The 20,000-nt window shown below is 46.7% G+C and overlaps 1 pseudogene; it reads left to right on the forward strand.

Annotated features, from left to right (window-relative positions):
- Window positions 1-8,177: 8,177 nt before the first annotated feature.
- Window positions 8,178-20,000, forward strand: part of LOC126986777 (ras-related protein Rab-28-like) — a 42,655-nt pseudogene continuing 30,832 nt past the window's right edge.

Raw genomic sequence — 20,000 nt, forward strand, 5'->3', positions numbered from 1 at the left:
GATCAATAAACAGAAAGCAACATACAAAACAAAGGAACATTCAGACAACTGCAGATAGTGGATAAAAAAACCCCAAAACCATTGCATAAAATGCAGGAGAAAAAATAATAAAAGAAACAAGACGATGGAAACTAGTCTCTTACGTTGCCGGAGGAGGAGGAGGAGGAAGAAGAGGAGGCAGAGGAGGAGGAAGAGGAGGAGGAGGGAGGCGGCGAGAGCGAGAGCAAAAACTTTAGTCAGGACGGTGAGAAGCTAAATTAAAAGAAAAAAGTTAGAATTTAAAAGTAAGACAAGATATTTTTTTGAGCAGACAGTCAAAGAGGATAGAAAAAGAAGCAAGGAAGCAGATAAACACACACACACACACACACACACACACACACACACACACACACACACACACACACACACACACACACACACACACACACACACACACACGCAAAATAATAAATAAATGAAATAAATAAAATAAATATAAACCCGAATAAATGAAAATTGATGTGGATTAAAAAAAAACAAGGAAAAATCTGTCTAGTGAAAGAACAATGTCACTGGGAGGGCGAGAAAGGACACACACACACACACACACACACACACACACACACACACACACACACACACACACACACACACACACCACCAGCTCGCGCGGATCGATCACATTATTCGTGACGTCACTGTGTCACGGAGACGGAAAGGTTACAGGGCAATTGAAGGAAGGTGGAGAAGGGGAAGGAGGGGCGGCGGGATATGGATTAAAATTACGGATGGGGGCAAGTGGGGTGAAGCAGAGTGGAGGAACCTACGAGGGGAGAATGTAGGGTGACAATTATAGGCTACGGTCAGAAAAGTAGACGAAGCTTCACCCTAGTTAGTTAAGAAGGGAAAAGATGGGGTGAGGTGGGAGGATGGGGCGGAATGAGGATGAAGGAATGCGTAAAGAAGGGAAGGAAAAGATGGGGTGAGGTGGGGAGAGGATGGGCCTGAAGGAGAAGAAGGAATGCGTAAAGATGGGAAGGGAAAAGATGGGGTGAGGTGGGAGAGGATGGGCCGGAAGGAGGAAGAAGGAATGCATAAAGAAGGAAGGGAAAAGATAAGCAAGGTGGGAAAGGATGGTATGGAATGGGGACGAAGGAATGCATAAAGAAGGAAGGGAAAAGATGGGGCGAGGGAGAGAGGATGGGGCGGAATGAGAACGAAGGAATGCGTAAAGAAGGTAAAGAAAGAGGCGAATAAAAGGGTTGAGAAAAGAGAAGGAAAAGGGAGGTTACGTTGATGTCATTCCTTCAAAAAGTGCATTAATGCGTGTGTGTGCGTGTGTGCGTGTGTGTGTGCGTGTGTGTGTGTGTGTGTGTACTCAGAAGAGCCAGGTATCGCCAGAGAAAGGGAAACTCTCGGAATAAAGAAAACACGATATGAAAACAATTATTGGACAAGAATATAATGGGAGTGTTGGGGGGCACCTGGGAGTGGAGGGGAGTGAGGAGTGCAGGAGTGGGGTGTGGAGGAGGGAGGAGGGAGGAGGTGAGGAGAAAGGAAGGAGAAAAGGACGGAAAGGAAAGATGGTGGGGAGGTGGATTCTTGGAAGGCGCGTGGAGGGAATGGAGGAAGAGGAGGAGGAGGAGGAGGAGGAAGAAAAAGATGTTGAAGAAGATGAAGCTGAAGAGGAAGAAGAAGGAGAAGAAGAAGAAGAAGAGAAAGAAAATGAAGAAAAAGAAGAGAACGAAATCATTGAAAACATACAAAAAACAGGCAACAGAAAACGTGTCAGCTTGTAACGGGTCTGTCTGCTTTATTGATTTAATCAGTTTGTCAGACCTGTCAGTGACTTGCAAGGTAAGGTAAAGTTGGGGGCGTACACTATGGCTGCGCGTGGCCTCGGTGCTCATCTCCGTAACATTGGCCCTTGAGCCTATAGTAGGAAAGAGCCCATTACCCCGGGACACAGGGCCAGTGTGACATCCGGGTTACCACAGTTTACCTTCCCCAGGTACGAATTTATCGACCAGCCCGAAAGGGAGGATAAACAGCTGGGTGAGCTGCACGCCGACTGCCCGGGCCGGGATTCGAGCCCGGGCCCGCGTAGTAGTAGCCAGGCACGCTGACCACTAGACCACGGAGGCGTATGGTGACCTGCAAAACAGATTAAAATACTTGCCGCACAGGAACGTCCAGTTCACGCCAGGTGCAATAAAGTGACGGTCGGTACGATCTGTAAAAGTCGATCGTCATTGCTGGAAGGTTGTTTTTCTCCTTGCGGGTGACGTTTTGAAAAGAATTTTTAGCCGATCGCTGTTGCATCGTCTCTTAAAATGGTATAGACTTTTATTTCTCATTCTCGGGCTGGTTTGGAGATAAAGAAAAATAGAACTTAGAGTGACAGGCGTTACTGAATTCGTTCAGGTACTTGAAGGCCAGTATCATCCCCTCGTGGTCGTCTCTTCTCCAACGTGAAGAGGTCGAGTCCGTTGAATAGGTCTTCATGTAACTGAGCCTTCAACGATGGTATCATTTTTACAGGGCGTCGCTGCACTCTCCTCAATCATTCAATGTCCTTGTGATTAGGAGAAAAGAAAATAAGGGGTTGGAGACGGAGATAGATTGCTAGGATTTTATGAAAGTTAGAGAGGCAAGAGGCGGCATGCGGAAAGGAAGGGTCACGAGGGGAAGGGTTTTCGAAGGGCAGAACGTTCTTGGGGACGTAACTAAGCAAGGCTCGAGAGATGTAAAAACACGTCAAGGACACGACAAGTGTGTGTGTGTGTGTGTGTGTGTGTGTGTGTGTGTGTGTGTGTGTGTGTGTGTGTGTGTGTGTGTGTGTGTGTTTAGAGATAACAAAACCTGGAAAGAAGAGAGAACAAAGGGACACACACACACACACACACACACACACACACACACACACACACACACACACACACACACACACACACACACCTGCGCCTCCATCGACCCACCACTATAACCACCACCACCACCACCACCACTCCACCTGTCCACCTCCACCACCAAGGATGCGGCAGCTGGGACTCAGGTGGCAATCACTCCCACCTGCCCGGTTTCCTTGACCTCCTCCCTTAACTCTCCTCCCTTAAAGTTTCTGCCTCTCACACTCCCTCCCTTCCACTTCCTCCCTTACACTTTCTGCCTCCTCACACTTCTCTCCTTACAGTTTCGTCTCCCGTACACGTCCCCCCCTTTAAAATTTCGCCTCCCGTACACTTCCCTCCCTTTAAAATTTCGCCTCCCTTCCACTTCCCTCCAGTTAAAATTTCGGCTCCCTTACACTTCCCTCCCTTTAAAATTTCGTCTCCTTACACCTCCCTTTAAAATTCTGGCTCCCTTACACTTCCCTCCCTTAAAATTCCTGCCTTACACTTCCTCCTTTAAAATTCTGCCTCCCTCACTTCCTCCTTTAAAATTTCGCCTACCTTACACTTCCCTCCCTTTAAAATTTCGCCTCCCTTACACTTCCCTCCCTTTAAAATTTCGCCTCCCTTACACTTCCCTCCCTAAAATGCCTCCTCACACCTCCCTCCCTTTAAATTGTTTCCCTTACACTTCCTCCCTTTAAAATTTCGCCTCCCTTACACTTCCTCCCTTTAAAATCTGCCTCCTCACACTTCCCTCCCTTTAAATTTCGCCTTACACTTCCCTCCTTAAAATTTCGCCTCCTTACACTTCCCTCCTTTAAAATTCCTGCCTCCCTTACACTTCCCTCCTTTAAAATTCTCGCCTCCCTTACACTTCCCTCCTTTAAAATTTCAGTCTCCTTACACTTCCCTCCCTTAAAATTTCATCTCCCCACACTTCCCTCCTTTTCAAATTCCTGTTTCCTTACACCTCCTCCTTCAAATTCTCATCTCCCTTACACTTCCCTCCTTTCAAATTTCTCCTTACACTTCCCTCCTTTCAAATTTCGTCTCCCTTACACTTCCCTCCTTTCAAATTCTGTCTCCTACACTTCCCTCCCTTTCAAATTTCGTCTCCCTTACACTTCCCTCCCTTTCAAATTTCGTCTCCCTTACACTTCCCTCCCTTTCAAATTTCGTCTCCCTTACACTTCCCTACCCTTTAAAATTTCGCCTCCCTTACACTTCCCTCCCTTTAAAATTTCGTCTCCCTTACACTTCCCTCCCTTACAAATTTCTGTCTCCTTACACTTCCCTCCCTTTCAAATTTCGTCTCCATACACTCCCTCCCTTTCAAATTTCGTCTCCTCACACTTCCCTCCTTTCAAATTTCGTCTCCCTTACACTTCCTCCTCAAATTTCTGTCTCCTTACACTTCCCTACCCTTAAAATTTCGTTTCCCTTACACTTCCCTCCCTTTAAAATTTCGTTTCCCTTACACTTCCCTCCCTTTCAAATTTCGTTTCCCTTACACTTCCCTCCCTTTCAAATTTCGTCTCCCTTACACTTCCCTACCCTTTAAAATTTCGCCTCCCTTACACTTCCCTCCCTTTAAAATTTCGTTTCCCTTACACTTCCCTCCCTTTCAAATTTCGTTTCCCTTACACTTCCCTCCCTTTCAAATTTCGCCTCCCTTACACTTCCCTACCCTTTAAAATTTCGCCTCCCTTATTCCTTCCCTTACAATTTCGTCTCCTCCCTCACCCACACCTTTCCCCTTCCTTACCCTCATCCACGGTAGTTTTTTCCCTTTCATTATTTCTTTTTTCTTTGTTCCACGTCTTCCTCCCTCACTCGTAAGTTTTCTCCCTTGCATCAAGTTTCCCTCCGTCTCGCTTACTTTCCCATTTCGTTTTATTTTTACCTTTTTCTCCCTTTGTCTTGTAAACTTTATCTTCCTCGTAGTTCTCTCCTTTATTATTGTAGCTTCACTCCTTATCCTATTGTGTCTACCTGTATCTTTTTCTGTCATTCGTACTGTAAGTGTGGATTCCTTATGACCTTCTTCCTTACTTTTTTGTTATTTATTATTGTAGCTTCACTCCTTTTCCTATTGTTTCTACCTGTATCTTTTTTGTAATTCGTAGTGTAAGATTGTGGATTCCTTTGCGGCCTTCTTCCTTATCTAAAGCGCCTACGTGTGTCACCAAAGTTTCAGGTTCATATTGTAAGCTCCTCGATCCTTTTGTAGCCTCCTTTTTTTAATCCCAGTGCTTCTTCGTGTATTCTATAATTTTTCATGCATATTGTAGGTTCCTAAATCCCTCTTGAGCCTCCTACCTAATTATAGTGAGTCTTCGTGTATTCTCTAGTTTTTCATTCCTACTATTGGTTCTCGATCCTTCCGTAGACTCCTTCTTAATCCTATTGTTTCCTCGTGTGTCGTGTTGTTTTCATTGGTACATTAGGTTTATAAATTCATTAGTAGGTTCTCGATCCTTCCGTAGACTCCTTCCTAATCCCATTGCTTCCTCGTGTGTCGTGTTGTTTTCATTGGTACATTAGGTTTATAAATTCATTAGTAGGTTCTCAATCCTTCCGTAGCCTCCTTCCTAATCCTATTGCTTCCTCGTGTGTCGTGTTGTTTTCATTGGTACATTAGGTTTATAAATTCATTAGTATATAGCTTCTGATCCCCGCCCCGCACCTCGAAGCTTCTTTACTTGTTGTGTATTTTCCTCCTATGTATTTAGCTTTTCACAGCAGTCAGCTTCTTTTCTCTCAGTGTAAGCTTTTGCCTCCTACTGATTCCTCTGTTCACACTGTAACCACTCCCATCACCGCATAGGGCTTTCCATCATGCACCACCCTCCATGCCCTTTAACTTGCCCCTCACTATGTAACCTGGAGCGTCCCTTTAATTTTTTGCACACACACAGTACGTTCCTCTCTCACCCATTTGTTATGAACAGTCGTGATATTTTTTATACATATTATCAGGCTCACACACACACACACACACACACACACACACACACACACACACACACACACACACACACACACACACACACACACACACACACACACACACACACACACACACACACAAACACACATGCACACCCACCCACACTCAACGTTTAAGGAAAAGTTGGACAAATACAGATACGGAGACGGGACCACACGAGAGTAATCACAGTCCCTGAAAATCTACAACTATGTAAATACAACTATGTAAATACACACACACACACACACACACACACACACACACACACACAGACACACATGCACACAGGACTCCGGCATAATCTAAAACTGCACCGCAAACCTCGAATGAATGGACCAAAATATATTATAACCCTGAGGCAAAATGTTTTGTAAAATGCTTTCCGTCTCTCATGATAAAAGCTTCGTGTTCTGAACGATATTTCTGTGCCGCGCGGTTTTTATTCACGATATTTATGCAAGAAAACAAATAAACAACGAGTAGAGAAAACTTTTGAACGCATGCAAATATGGAGCCGATTTTTTAGTTCAAATATTAGACAAGGAGCAAAATAATGACAAATGAGGATATAAAATACTTGCATTATATTGTTGTGTGGAGGATAGTGACAAAAGTTCGCGCAATGCAAGCTTCTCTGAAATTAAATAATCCTGTTACAGAAGAGTAGGAGGGCGATGTGCTATACACGATTACGGAAAGCAAGAATAACCGTTCAGTGCTGTCTTTACGGGGCACACGCACCGGCTCCGCCGCACTTCGTTTGGGTCCCTTTATTATTTATTTTTTCTTTGGTCCATACGTGTTCCCTCCCTCACTGCAAGTTTTCTCCCTGGCATTAAGTTTCCCTCCGTCTCACTAAGTTTCCCATTTCGTTTTATTTTAACTTTTTCTTCCTTTGTCTTGTAAAATTTATCTTCCTTGTAATTATATCCATTATTGTAGCTTCACCCTTTTCCTATTGTGTCTATCTGTATCTTTTTTGTAATTCGTACTGTAAGTAAGTGGTGGGGGGGCAAGGTCAGATGTAAATGGGGAGGTCAAGGATGGTAAGCGACAGAATGGCGCTCCACGATTACAGAGCACGCTCACACATCACGCCCAGCTTTCCCTTCTGTCTCATAGGGGAGTGGGGGCATGGACAGGAAGTGATGGGGAGTGGGGATTACGGATCGCAGTAAGTGACAGAATGGCTGCTCCACACACTCCACATTACGCTCCTGTTACCACACTTCTTCGTTTGGAGAGGATGCGAGGTCAGGAATGATGAGGAGGGAAAAGGACGGTGGAGGCGACAGATTAAAGGCCCACTCTTAGCGAGACATCGCTTTCCCACATCAAGCTCAGGACTTCTTTCTCTTCGTTTGGAGTGAGGGCAAGGTCGTTAATAATGATGGGGAGGGGAAAGGAAGAGCATTACAGAGGCGACAGATTAGCGCCCCTCTTACAGGCATCGCCCACATACGCTCAACACTTCTTTCCTTGGTGTGGACTGAGAGGGTGGGGCCAGGAGTGATGGGGAGGGTGATGAGGAGACGGTAGGAGGTGACAGAAGGACACCAAGACTCCAGGTTCTCTCGAGTTTCAGGAGGAGCATTGCACGGCGGAGAAATATTCTGGGGAAAAGGTGAGATTCGTCTGCGTCGAGTCACCTACGGCTTGAGAGGATTATCGGACCCCCTTTTCCCCTCCAGGACAGGTGGTGTAGGGGTTGGGATAGTTCACGTAACAGTGGGGTTATCGTGTTTGTGTGGAGGGAGGAGTGGGAGGTGGTATTGTGATGACAAGCCTGAGCCAGAGGAGGAGGGGTGGAGGGAGGACAGTGGCACGGGTGGTGGAGGGGCCCACTGGAGGGAGGGGGGACGTCCCCTCAGGTGTGGCGTCTCTTACCTGGTCAACATCACACCCCTGGCTCTCCTGGCCGAGGTACGATAAATATATTTTATCCCATTACGGGTCTTGGTATACTGTATTGATGAAACCATCAGTTATGTGAACGTTTTCTTGATATGTAACACTCCAGAGCATAACACACAACAATAACAAAACAATAAAGTTTTCATTTGCATCCCCTGTAAAGCAAAATACGTGCGCAATCTGTAAAATTAATGTTTAATTTTTTTTGTCAATGAATACTTTCTTATCAGAAAGTTAAAAAGATGGTCGGAGCCCCAGTGGTTCCAGCCACACCCAAGGACCTCATTCCAGCAAAGCAAACACGGTGTTTAGAGAGTCCCATGCCAGGTAAGAAAAGCCTCATCTGGCACCCTACCTAGCTCTAGCAACCCCCACCTGGCGACCTTGGAGGCGGCATGGCGCCCAAACACAGACGAGGGGGAGCTGACGCGCCCTGCACCGCTGTTCACAGGCTTCCTGGGACGCCCTCCACACAGCCCAGCGAGAGGCCCTGCCGCAGGAGGAGAAGGGGAGGAGGGAGAGTGTGGCATGAGTCCGGGAAGGCAGGTGAGGGATGTAGTGAGGGAAGAGCTGTGAGGGGCGAGGCTGGAGAGGAAGCTGAGGACATTTTTAGCAGCGAGGAATGTGTGCGTTGTGGCATTTCCTGGTAGCGGTTCCGGTACACGAACTTATTTTTGCACGTGCGCTCAGGAGATGGTGGGGTGGATAGCGGCAGTAGAAGTAGACGCCTGAAGCCAAAGCTCTGGTGTGTCTGAGGTGCGGCGAGGCTGTGTGCCACATGTGGGTGCCACGCGACGGTGTGTTGTGTATATACCAGTGTGGTGAGTGGAAACTGCGTGTGTGTGGTGAGTGTGGTGGGTGTTTTGTTGAGTGTTGAGGACTGGAGCCACCACCACGACGCAAGCCAAGGCAAGGCATTACATTTGTGCATAGTTTCTCACTGTTGTTCTCTCCATCGTCATCAGGAGAGGCGACAAGTCCCTTTGGCTCTAATTAACGTAATAGTGAACTTGTTATTCTGTGTGTAAGTGCTACAAAAGTTATCTTTAATCAGCATTTCAATGGGAAATAAATAACCTCGTCGATATCCAGCCACGCCATAATTTGACAACTACGCCTTGCCCGCCGCGTGGTCAATAATTTAATGATGCACTCAACCAGCGGCCGCCATTTTCCGAGGAAGCCGCATTAATAACATGTGCATGATGACAGTGTTCCTTCCTGCGTGCCTGCTGGTGGGTGAGGCCTCTACTCCCTCCCGTAGGCCGTGGCGACTCTTCAGCTGCTGAGGAGGCGGGCGGAGGGACGAGGAAGGCGGACACGATGTCAGACTCAGAGAGGAGGAGACGGTGGAGCGGCAGGTGAAGATGGTGCTGGTGTGGGGCGCCGCAGGTGGGTAAGACCTCCATAGCCCCTCCGTGCAGCTGCCACCCAGGACACCACAGCAAGCATCGCCAGGTGAGTGCACGGCCCCGTCAGTGTGTTGTGAGAAGCGCTGATTTTAAGCGAGTTACTCCGTGGGAACCGTTTTCTGTCTCAACATTTTACTCATTTTCTGCCGCGCCAGGCTGGGCGTCCATGGGGTGGACTTTATCTGAAGAGACTTGTGCTGGGCAACGAGCGCAACGTGAACGTGCAGGTGTGGGACGTGGCGGGTCAGCCCTCACCGGCAAGATGACCGACAAGGTACTGAGCGCTGGGCACGAGGGGCAGCCCAAACAACACTCAGGCGATACTGAACCACAGTGTGAAGATATTAGTAAATCAGTCAGGTACACTCACGTCACATCTAACCCTACATAACCCACTCCTCTCCACATCCTTTCCGCCAGTACCTGTACGGCGCCCACGCCATCCTCTTCGTGTATGACGTCACCTCCACCTCCAGCCTGGAGACCCTCCAGTCATGGGTGACCACCGTCCGCAAGGCGCGCTTCTCCTGCGCCCAGGAGCGGCCGCCCATCCAGACCCTGGTGGCCAACAAGGCCGACCTGGAGCACGCCCGGCAGGTGAGCGGCGGCCCTTGTTGCCGCTTATCACACATTAATAGTGGGGCCGAGGCGGGCAATTAGGCTCAAACAGCGCCAGCACCACACGAAAATGTTCCAGTATCCGCATTTCAATTAAACCAGACCCCAATGTAAACATCAATACTGTGTTCCACACCTCGCTGCTGCTGCCGCCCCGCACCACACAGCTCTGAGTCTCTGCCTCCCTTCCCCTCAGGTGAAAAGTGACCGCCACCACAGGTTCGCCTCGGAGCACGGCTTGACCTCCTTCGTGGTGTCGGCCAAAACTGGCGAGGGCGTGGCGCTCATTCCAGAAGGTGAGGACAGGCTCGGTAATGTTGTATAAAATGCCCGTTTTGTCTTTACTTGTTATCGTATATAGCCTTTCTCCTGCCTCTCCTTCACACGTGGCCCTTATAACGCTTCTTTACACACACCGCTCACCGTTCATCCTCTTCTCACATTCGTTTATGCTGCAGATCGCGGCGGAGCTTTCTCGGGGTAAGGCTGGCAGCAAGGCGGAGCAGGAGCAGCAGCAGCCTGTGGTCACGGCAGAGATCGTCACTTTTCAAGAGACGTCGCTCCCCAAGGTGCCCGCCACGGCCTCCACCAGTTCCTCCACCGTCTGCAGCGTCAAGTAGCGGCGGTCGGCTGGCCAGTTATCTGAGGAGTGGCGGCACAGACCTTGGAAGATGCAAGGCACTTCCCTTGCTGGAACCACGGCGCTGTGGTGTCGCGTGTGCTGTTATAATGCTGGGCCAGACTTCGACAGTATATTGACTTTTCTGCCTCTTGTCAAAAGCTCGTGTTTCAAGGGCTGGTAGATGAGCAGCAGTTGTCCTCTCCTCGCAGTGTCCGAACTCATCTGATCAACAGCAAAGCAACTGTTGTGACACTGTACTGAGGAAAATTCTGGCCGTGAACGTGGTGTGTCTGCTACATCAGTTGATGCCAAAGTGTATGTCTTCAAACAAAAACAAGACAAAGCCACATTCTACACCAACCTGAACTGTTTCCCGGCGCATCGGGGCTGCAGCACCAAATAGTGGCGCAGCGGCGGGGTAATATGTCTTTGAGGGCTGACCCGGGCGGGGCGAGGGCGTGTTGGGTCACCGAAGTGTGATGATGACGAGCAAATCAGTTATAAACAACATAACTTATTTCCTTTACAGTTCAGAGCAAGGCAAGGAGATTGATAGGACAACACGTCTAAGCAACTACCCTCGTGCTGTCCAGAGCCTCACAGTCACTTCCTTTCTGTCTGCCACTCAAGAAAATCTCAAAGTGGAGGCTTGAATTATTTTCCGTCTTGCTAATACAGGATCAAAATGAAGTGTTCTGCACCGCCTCATGAAGTTAGGTCACCCATCGGCGTCGCACGTGTCATGGCAACTCACACTCACAAAATAATAATACCGAAACTTGTAAAATACTACGTAACATCAGTTTCCATTTTTACATCAGCCTCTTTCTGTCACGAATTTCTGTATTAGTTTTACTATGACTACAGAATTTGAATTCATTATTCCTTTTCTGAACTTAGAGGCGGATTTTAATGTCGTTACTGTTACTTTTTTACTGTCAGTGACTTATTAATTGAGTGACTACTCCAGCGTCTCAATTACTCTGTGAAGGTAAATACATATACGTTTCACTGAAATACTTTCCCGCAGCGCGATATCTCATAACTGAAATTTTGGCGCATCACTAACCTTAACTTTCACTATTTTTTTTTACCACTGCATTTTGTACATTTTTGTTTTCACGGTATAACCTTATCAGACTCATTTAGATGCAAAAAATGACTTCTACAAACGGTTACTTCGATGTGAAAATCTTCCATTAACATCCCTCGGCAGTCATCAGGGAAGACATTGCCGCCAGCACCTCGTTGAGCTGCCCCGCCGGACGAGGCGAGGCTGGCGGCGCGGGCGGCGGTCCGTCATGGGGTGACATGGCTCATCATTCTCTTCAGAAGCTCTTTCACCGCCATAAGATTTCTTGATTCATCTGACGTCTTGAACAAGGGAGAGTCTCGTCTAGACGCAGCCGTCGTCCCGTGTTGTCAGCAAATCATGATGAGTTACATCCCGCATACACTTGGCGTTGACCGTGCCTCGCCTCGCCCCGCCCAGCCCGCCCAGCCGTCCACACCAGGAACGCGTCCGTCCCTCAGCGCCGCCTGGGGCCACCTCCCTCACACGCCGAGCAAGACTGGCTCCCATGGCACTCATGGCCACACTTGAGAGGGCATGCAGGCGGAGGACATGAGGAGAAAAAAAAGAGAATAAAAAATAACCATTCTATACACAGCGCATTATGTTCAACAGCAACCAAGTGATGAAATTCAGTCTGGGTCGTTGCTAACTTTCTTCCTGGTCGTAATTCTCAAACCCCTGGGCGAGGCATTATGCTCCTGACACACACACACACACACACACACACACACACACACACACAGCGAGCTCCATAGTCCAGTGGTTACAAGTGTGAGACCCCGGGTTCAGTTCCCATTCGGCAGTGAATGGGCACTGTCTGTGTTGTGGGTGGTGTTGTAAGGTTTCAGACATTCCATCAGATCCGTCTCCTGAGTTCCAAGCTCATTCAGAGAGGGTATTGGCTGACGATTGCGAGTCAGGCGTGTGATCAAACCATGGTGAATCACACACACACACACACACACACACACACACACAAACTGGGCCTGAGCCGCCCCTCGCCGTCTGCTGCACGGCGTGGCCGGCGCCTCTGAGCCTCCCTCTGTTTATGTTTCCCCGCCGTCAACCTCAACACGGCGAGCCACAAGTCTCCTCCATGACCTGCGTAAATTTTTTGAATGTTCCATCACTGTTTCCATTCGCCGAGCCTCGCCACGTGTGTCCCACGAGGGGCGTTTCTCCTTTCTTAGCAGCAGTAATCAAACAGTAGGCTAAGGAGGTCACCAGCTTTACTGCCTTACAGAACAGCGAATGCCAGTATATATTTTGGAAAATATTATAGTAGAGTCTATAACAGTACTGACACCGCTCATCAAGCACAGCCTCTCCACAAACAATCATTCCCGGATCTACAACAACATGTAATGGCTGAAACGGTGTTGTCAGGAAATTAATAAAAAAATACTATGATGTTTTTTTCATTTTTTCCATAAGCTGACGGCTACTTTTTTGGGGTAATAGGAAAATGCTCAGTACCGGAGTAAGGGATCGGTGTCTCATTTTCGTAATCAAACGGTGATGTCACCTGACACTTGTTGAGGCAGCGACGATGACGATGGTAGGTGAGCAGCAGGGGTGAGGGTGGCAGGGAGACACATGGTGGGGTGATGGGCGGTAGGGAGACGGTAGCAGGTGGATGGTGGCAGGGGGGGGCGGATGAGCTTAGGGAACCCGGAGACAGTGGTGGGTGATAGGGTGAGAGGGGGACAGAGTGAGTGATGGCAAGGGAAGGTGTGGAGCCAGAGGTTACTGTATGGGTCAAGGCAGTGGTAGGTGGGTGGTGAGCTGCAACTGTTGTGTGGTGGTGGCAGCGAGTTTGTGGTGATGGTGTTTGAGTGGCAATGTTGGGAGTAGCAGGTGACGGCAGAAAAAGGGCAGTAATGGGTGGCAGCGGGAGTATAGATGGTGATGTGGTGAGGGCCATGTAGTGGGTGGTGACGGTGAAAGGTGATGCGAGACGGAGGGTAAGTGACTGGGTGTAGTAACGGCAGGCAGGTGGCGGCGGCGGTGGCGGTGGTTGTGTCTGAGAAAGTGTGAGTCACCAGAAATACACCCAGCAGGAGGCCGCGGCTCATGACTGCCTGACTGCCTGACTCAGGGACCAGTCTGGCGGGCTGTCTCACTCAAGGACCAAAGAGGGATGATGGATTTATTTTGCAATAAACAATAAGTTGGTTTTGCTGATTGTCTGCATGCCTTTACTCTATGGACAACGCTCGAACAGGTATTGCTGACCTAACTCTTCCACGTGTCCTAAGGGATGGTATTAATATGTTGAACGGTTATTTGACATCCTTCAGGGATGCCACAGCCACATGCAGTGACTTACTGAGTGGCTGACGATGTACAACAGAGTAAAGAGTAAAGGCTGAGTATGTTTTGTGTGCAGCACACACACACACACACACACACACACACACACACACACACACACACACAATATAGACATACCTGTTTGTCTGCAGTCTTTGGATGCATGTTTTGATGTATTTGCTATCTGATACCAGTAAACTATACTATTTTAGGAGAGCGATGTCTGCAACAACTAACTCCGCCGCAGAGGTTCCCATGCCCGACCAGATGGAGACGCCCCTGACATTGCGCCGCCCTCCCCGCCCCCTGCACACACACAACAGCTGAAAGACACATCATTACACCTTAATGACACCCACAGCACCAAGTAGGAGAAATGTTTCAAAGTACAAACTAAAATTTCAAAGAAAACCGCGTGTTTGTTTCCCTTAGTTATTAGTTTTAGATTTCTTCTAATTTTACTGGCGTGCGATCAAAGCCAATAGTGAACACAGAAAACCTAAGACATATTCTCTACGTGGAACCCCTCAGCGACATCCCTCCCTGCTCACCCTCCTCCTCGACTCATTTTTATTATTATTATTATTATTATTATTATTATTATTATTATTATTATTATTATTATTATTATTATTATTATTATTATTATTATTATTATTATGAGACGAAAGAGGTATAGAAAGGGAGGAGTGCGGACACTATACGCTGCTTGTCCAGTAGCCCCCAAACACCTGAGACGCCGAGAAAGGGAAAATGAGAGTGAAAGAAATGAGAAAGAAGAAGAAAGAGGGCGAGGAGATTGCGGTGAAGCAAAAAGATCAAGAAATAGAACGAAGGACATGGTTTGTCGTTTGTCACCCACCAGGAAGGGGGACTGGACTCCCAGGAGGGCTGCACGGCTGTGGCTGTGAAGTGTGAACCCGAATCCACACTCTAGAACTAGACCTCGATGACCGTTGGCTAGCAAGCTCATCCTGCTGGGCGTCTATAGTCACCCCACTATTGGATAGCCCAGTGGGGGAACCGGTTTATTCGCCGGCAGTCCGACCATGCAACAGGCAGTACTGGATTACATGGTACCAGTAGTAGTGGTTGAAAACACTAGCCTGACAAACAAGGCAACGAGGCAACTCTACCGCTCAAGCATAAGCATAAACAGACGAAAGCAACTCACTCGCTGGCAGCTTCGCTTCGTCACGTGCATGCAAAATGTCCAGCACGGTTGTGAATTATTATTACCGATTCTATTTTTTCTTCCGAGGATCCCAGTGTTAGCATGGCCACCTCCTGCACAGCCTCCCACACCGCCGCCGGGGAGGGGAGGGAGGGAAGTGAAGGGGTAGTAAGGAGGGATGAATATAGAAAAGGAGGATTAGAGAGAGAGAGAGAGAGAGAGAGAGAGAGAGAGAGAGAGAGAGAGAGAGAGAGAGAGAGAGAGAGAGAGAGAGAATGAGTCACGTGCTGTACGGCATGCAGTGATGAATGCGCCGCCGGTCAAGTGTCAGCGGATCTCCTGTTGGGTCATGGTACCGTGTGACCCGCCGAGACGTGCTGGGCGAGGCAAGGCCGGGACTGCATGGTTCAGGACTCAGGAGGAGGAGGCGGAGGGAGGAGGAGGAAGATGAGTTGACAAGGAGGGGATAAATGTGAGAGGAGGGAGGGGGGACGAGGGGAAGGTGGAAGACTGCATCGCCTGTCGTGTGGCGGCGAGGGTGAGGGTAAGAGTGAGGAAGAGAAGTTAGTCTGGTCCGGAGTGAGGGTGAAGCGCCCCTGGCTGGGAGGCGCGGCAGCTGTCACTGCCCATCACGGGTCAAGTGTTGGGCGACGCGGCCTTCACGTCATGGCGTGCCGGCAGGGCGCGGCGCTGCGGCCCTTCACGCGGGCTGCCGGGGGGGGCGATTCTGCTGTCATTCTTGATCCGCCTCCATTCCACCCTTCGTCGTCACCACATAGCACTCGGCTCCTGCACCTCCACCTCTACCCCCGCCCAGCCGTGGTGTGGTGGCTGTGGTGTGGCAGGGCTGTGCTGCTGTTGTTCTTTCGCCCCCGCAACCAGAGGTCAACCCGCAAGTTAGATGAGACTGTTAACGGTGAATATTAATTTTTATTGGTTGTTTTCAGTGTTAGTCAATGAATGTATGTATGAATGCATATATGTATCTATGTATGAATGAATGTAATATGTATGTATGTGTGCATCAGAGCTGGGCATCACTAACGAATTTGAACTTCCGCTATCACAAATTCGCAAACTTATTCCATAACTTTCGCAATCGCAATTCCGCAAATTTCGAGATTTAGTTTAAATCGCAATCGCAAATCCGCCATCGCAAATAGCTACACAACATTTGCAGTCTTCCGCCACAAAACTTGACACCGCAAACGCAAACCGCAAATAAAAATTATATTATCAATAGCTCTCGAATCTCTTTTCACTCTCTATGAGATGTAATGCTGTAGCTAGGCATGGATCATACATACGCTACTGCTACTTCAAGTATGGGCGAGTTGTAATCATACTAATTAATTTGTAATAATCTAATAAGCATCTAATATAAACTTATGTTTAATGAAAAGGACCAAAGGAAGTTCATCAGTGTGACAGTCACAACTATTTCCATATTCATATGCCCTATCTCCTTCAAAATACTTATTATGATGTTTACAATAAGATCCCCTGAGAGGTTTATGTGAATATGCTTTTTGTAAAAAATGGAAAAGGCAACATCTAAAAAAGTTTTGAAGTTAATTAGTTTTTATTTTAATATTTGAAGTATCTATCAGATTGAAGCTGCCCGGGCTGAACCGGGCTGGCACCTCCACGTGTTAGCGGAGGTTAGCGGAAGTAATACCGCAAACGCTAATCAGCAAATTAGCGACCTTTTTGTCGCAAACGCAAATCCGCAAATGAAATGGAACTTCAGCTATTGCGGATTTGCGGAGTTGCTGACTAATTAGAGGAAGTGTCCAGCACTGGTGTGCATATACATATATACAAGTATGTACGCATGCAGATTTGTACAATAACGACACAGCGACACCAACATCAAATCCAACACCATCATCATCAACCTAAAACATCACATATGGATTTCCTAACACCACCAACACAAACACCATCTTCATCATCATCATCAACAAAAACATCTTCATCAACATAAAAACATTCCATATGGATTTCTTTTCAGGGAGACACAACAACAACGTCAGGCCAAATTTATATGGGCGTGCCCTGAACCTCAGCAGCCTTGACTCGTACGAGCTTGCTGATAAGACGGCGCAACTCAGGTAAGAATTCTGGCGTATCTCAAGGCAACCTTTGGGGCGGGACGGCGGTAAGGTGTTCTTGCGTGTTATGCGCGTTAATTTATGTAAAATGTACTTGTGAAAGAAAAAACTGTACAGTCGCGATATGAAGTGATGTCGCCACTCATAATGTTTCGTACGGGAGCATTTGAAGGTAACGGAAGTGATGTGTATTTATTGTTTATGTTATAATGTTCCCTTTTAATGATAATCTGTAATACGTTGTGATGTAAAACACGGTAAAATAACATAGTAGTACCTGAATTACAATTATACATTCATTTGTTTAAAAAATGCGACTGCGAATTGTTATGTGTTGTCTTCAGTACTTCGAAGACAACTTGAAGTGACTTAGTTTCACGTCGTGTGCTTATCTTTGCAAAACTGTTGTTATACGTCGTTAAGATTTAGGTAATATATATATATATATATATATATATATATATATATATATATATATATATATATATATATATATTTTATATATATATATATATATATATATATATATATATATATATATATATATATATATAATATATATATATATATATTTTTTTTTTTTTTCTAGGTCATTCCATGAACTGTCTTCTGCAGTTATTAATACACACGCAATATTGCATGACACGAAGCGAATGGACAAGTTACATGGGTATTACTTGCATTTTATTGATTAAGAAACGATCAAATAATAAGGTTTCACATTAAACACCTTTTATTCACTATGATGGCGCTTCTTATCATAAGCATGGACACTGAAATATATACTAGTAACATTGCTGAGTTACGATGATGAATGAAGAATGCCTCATAGGTAGTTGAAGCGCCAGATCTGAACTATCAAAAATTAGCCTAATGTTTGGGCAACGCTGCGATTAGCCTACCCACTGTAATCACGATCACCACCTCCATTTCAAAGCCATATATTCTATTTCCCCACCGTCCTCGATTATTCTATGGCACCTTATAAGCTGTGACATGTTCCGTTGATCACCTCCAAGCATTAGGGAAGTCAACATGAAGCTTTCGTGGTCATCGATATATAGACCAAGAAAGGGCATTGATGTTGTTGATCGGCGGCAAAGAGTGAGCTGGAGTTACAAAACATGGCGACTATTCTTGAAGCTATTATTCTTATTTTTCCATCTCCGACTATCCTCGGTAGTTATAGGTCAGGGCATTTTCCTTGATCAATACTATGCATTAGAAGTCCATTGAAAGCTTTTTGTTATCGTTATGTTGACCACGAGAAAGGCAAAGAGTGACTCAGGGCTGAATATTAGGTATAGTAAAATGGTGCGCGGGCGATGACGTCATCATCAAACGAGCGTGTAAACTGAATAAATTACGCCATCCTAGTTTAGGATATCGACTCAATTCATGGCATGTCCTATATATTGTGCATATGTTAGATTTATTGTTGTCAACAATGATCATGAAAAGATAATTTTACTCTTCTGTTTGAGTAATATGTCAGATATTTTGATTTCATTTGACTTGTTCCTTTTTGCATGAATCGAAAACATTTCGTGTCAAAAATATTTCGGACAACTCTTCGTAAGACATCATTGAATATTTCCTTTTCTATTTTTTTTCTAGCTTGTAAAATATATTTATTTAAGTTAAGTGATGATGATAATAGTAAAATGTCAATGGTACTCTTGAAAAAAATATATAAATAGCACTTGCGTGATCGAAAATAAAACGTAACACGGCAACATCACTTCATATCGCGACCAGTACATCCGTATATATTTGAACAAAGTCAACTTTGCTGGGTAATGTCCCTTACACGCTTCTTTTGGTCCAAATTGAATACAGTGTCGTGGGTAATGTGTATCCGTAAAGGACTACCTACAAGCGACCCATCTCCTTTTCTTACGCACAGACGCAACGTCTCTGATTCATCTAACATCTTGCCAACCAAGCATCCGCCTTAGATACAAAAGCCTGCAACCATCCACATTACCAGCAGACACACTGTCTGCCTGTTGCTCTTCGATGTTCTTCTTCTTTGTTCTTTTGCTGATCAACCTTGAGATGGCTGATGAACATTAGACAGATATAAGTAGATAGATAAATAGATTGGATAGATATACTTATAGATAAATATAGCCAATGCTTTTTTCTTTAGTAAGATTCCAATTCCAAAACAAATGAAGCACATTACACACACACACACACAATTATCATCATCACACATCATCACACACACACACACACATTACTTAAGACATCAATGCACTGCCGCCCCTACTCCCTGCCACCTTGTTCCTCCGCCCGTCGTGAGTCACAGCACAAAATGTACTTCCACGGGTCAGCAGGACGTAGTCTTCTGCCTCGTCCCATACTGCCAGGCGGTGGCGTGACCCTCCATCAGCCGTGTGAGCATTAAGAGCCAATGGCCAACGCCTTCATAATCTCAGTTTCTGTGCCGCCACATACCTGCAGGCATCGTAGGTTTGGCCGGGCGATCGAGAGGCAACGGTTCTTTATCGTTTGACACATACGTTTATATTTTTTGTGAAAAGAATTTACGTACCCGCTTCCCGTGTGTTTATTTTTTCATATATTATATAAAAAGTCCAGTGAATGTTAACATGAGTCCAACCTGTGGTTGCGGCAGAATGCACGCTGGGTGTCGCGGGAGCCAGGGCCCGAGCCAAGGTTACGCCCTCCTGAGCGGCCTTGCGCTAAGTGCGAGGTTCACGCACCCCAGTGAACTAACGTGCTTCATTCTTCTGCCGATGACCACCGCTGCCGTTTTTCATTACGTCAGGGCTCGCAACGCCCTCTCAGGTTCACATGAGGGGAGAGTTATTGAGTGTGCAAGGAGTATCGAGCAGAGGGCCATAAACTCAACTGCGGAGAG

Source organism: Eriocheir sinensis, chromosome 63, assembly GCF_024679095.1.
Source record: "Eriocheir sinensis breed Jianghai 21 chromosome 63, ASM2467909v1, whole genome shotgun sequence".
Lineage (NCBI taxonomy): Eukaryota > Metazoa > Arthropoda > Malacostraca > Decapoda > Varunidae > Eriocheir > Eriocheir sinensis.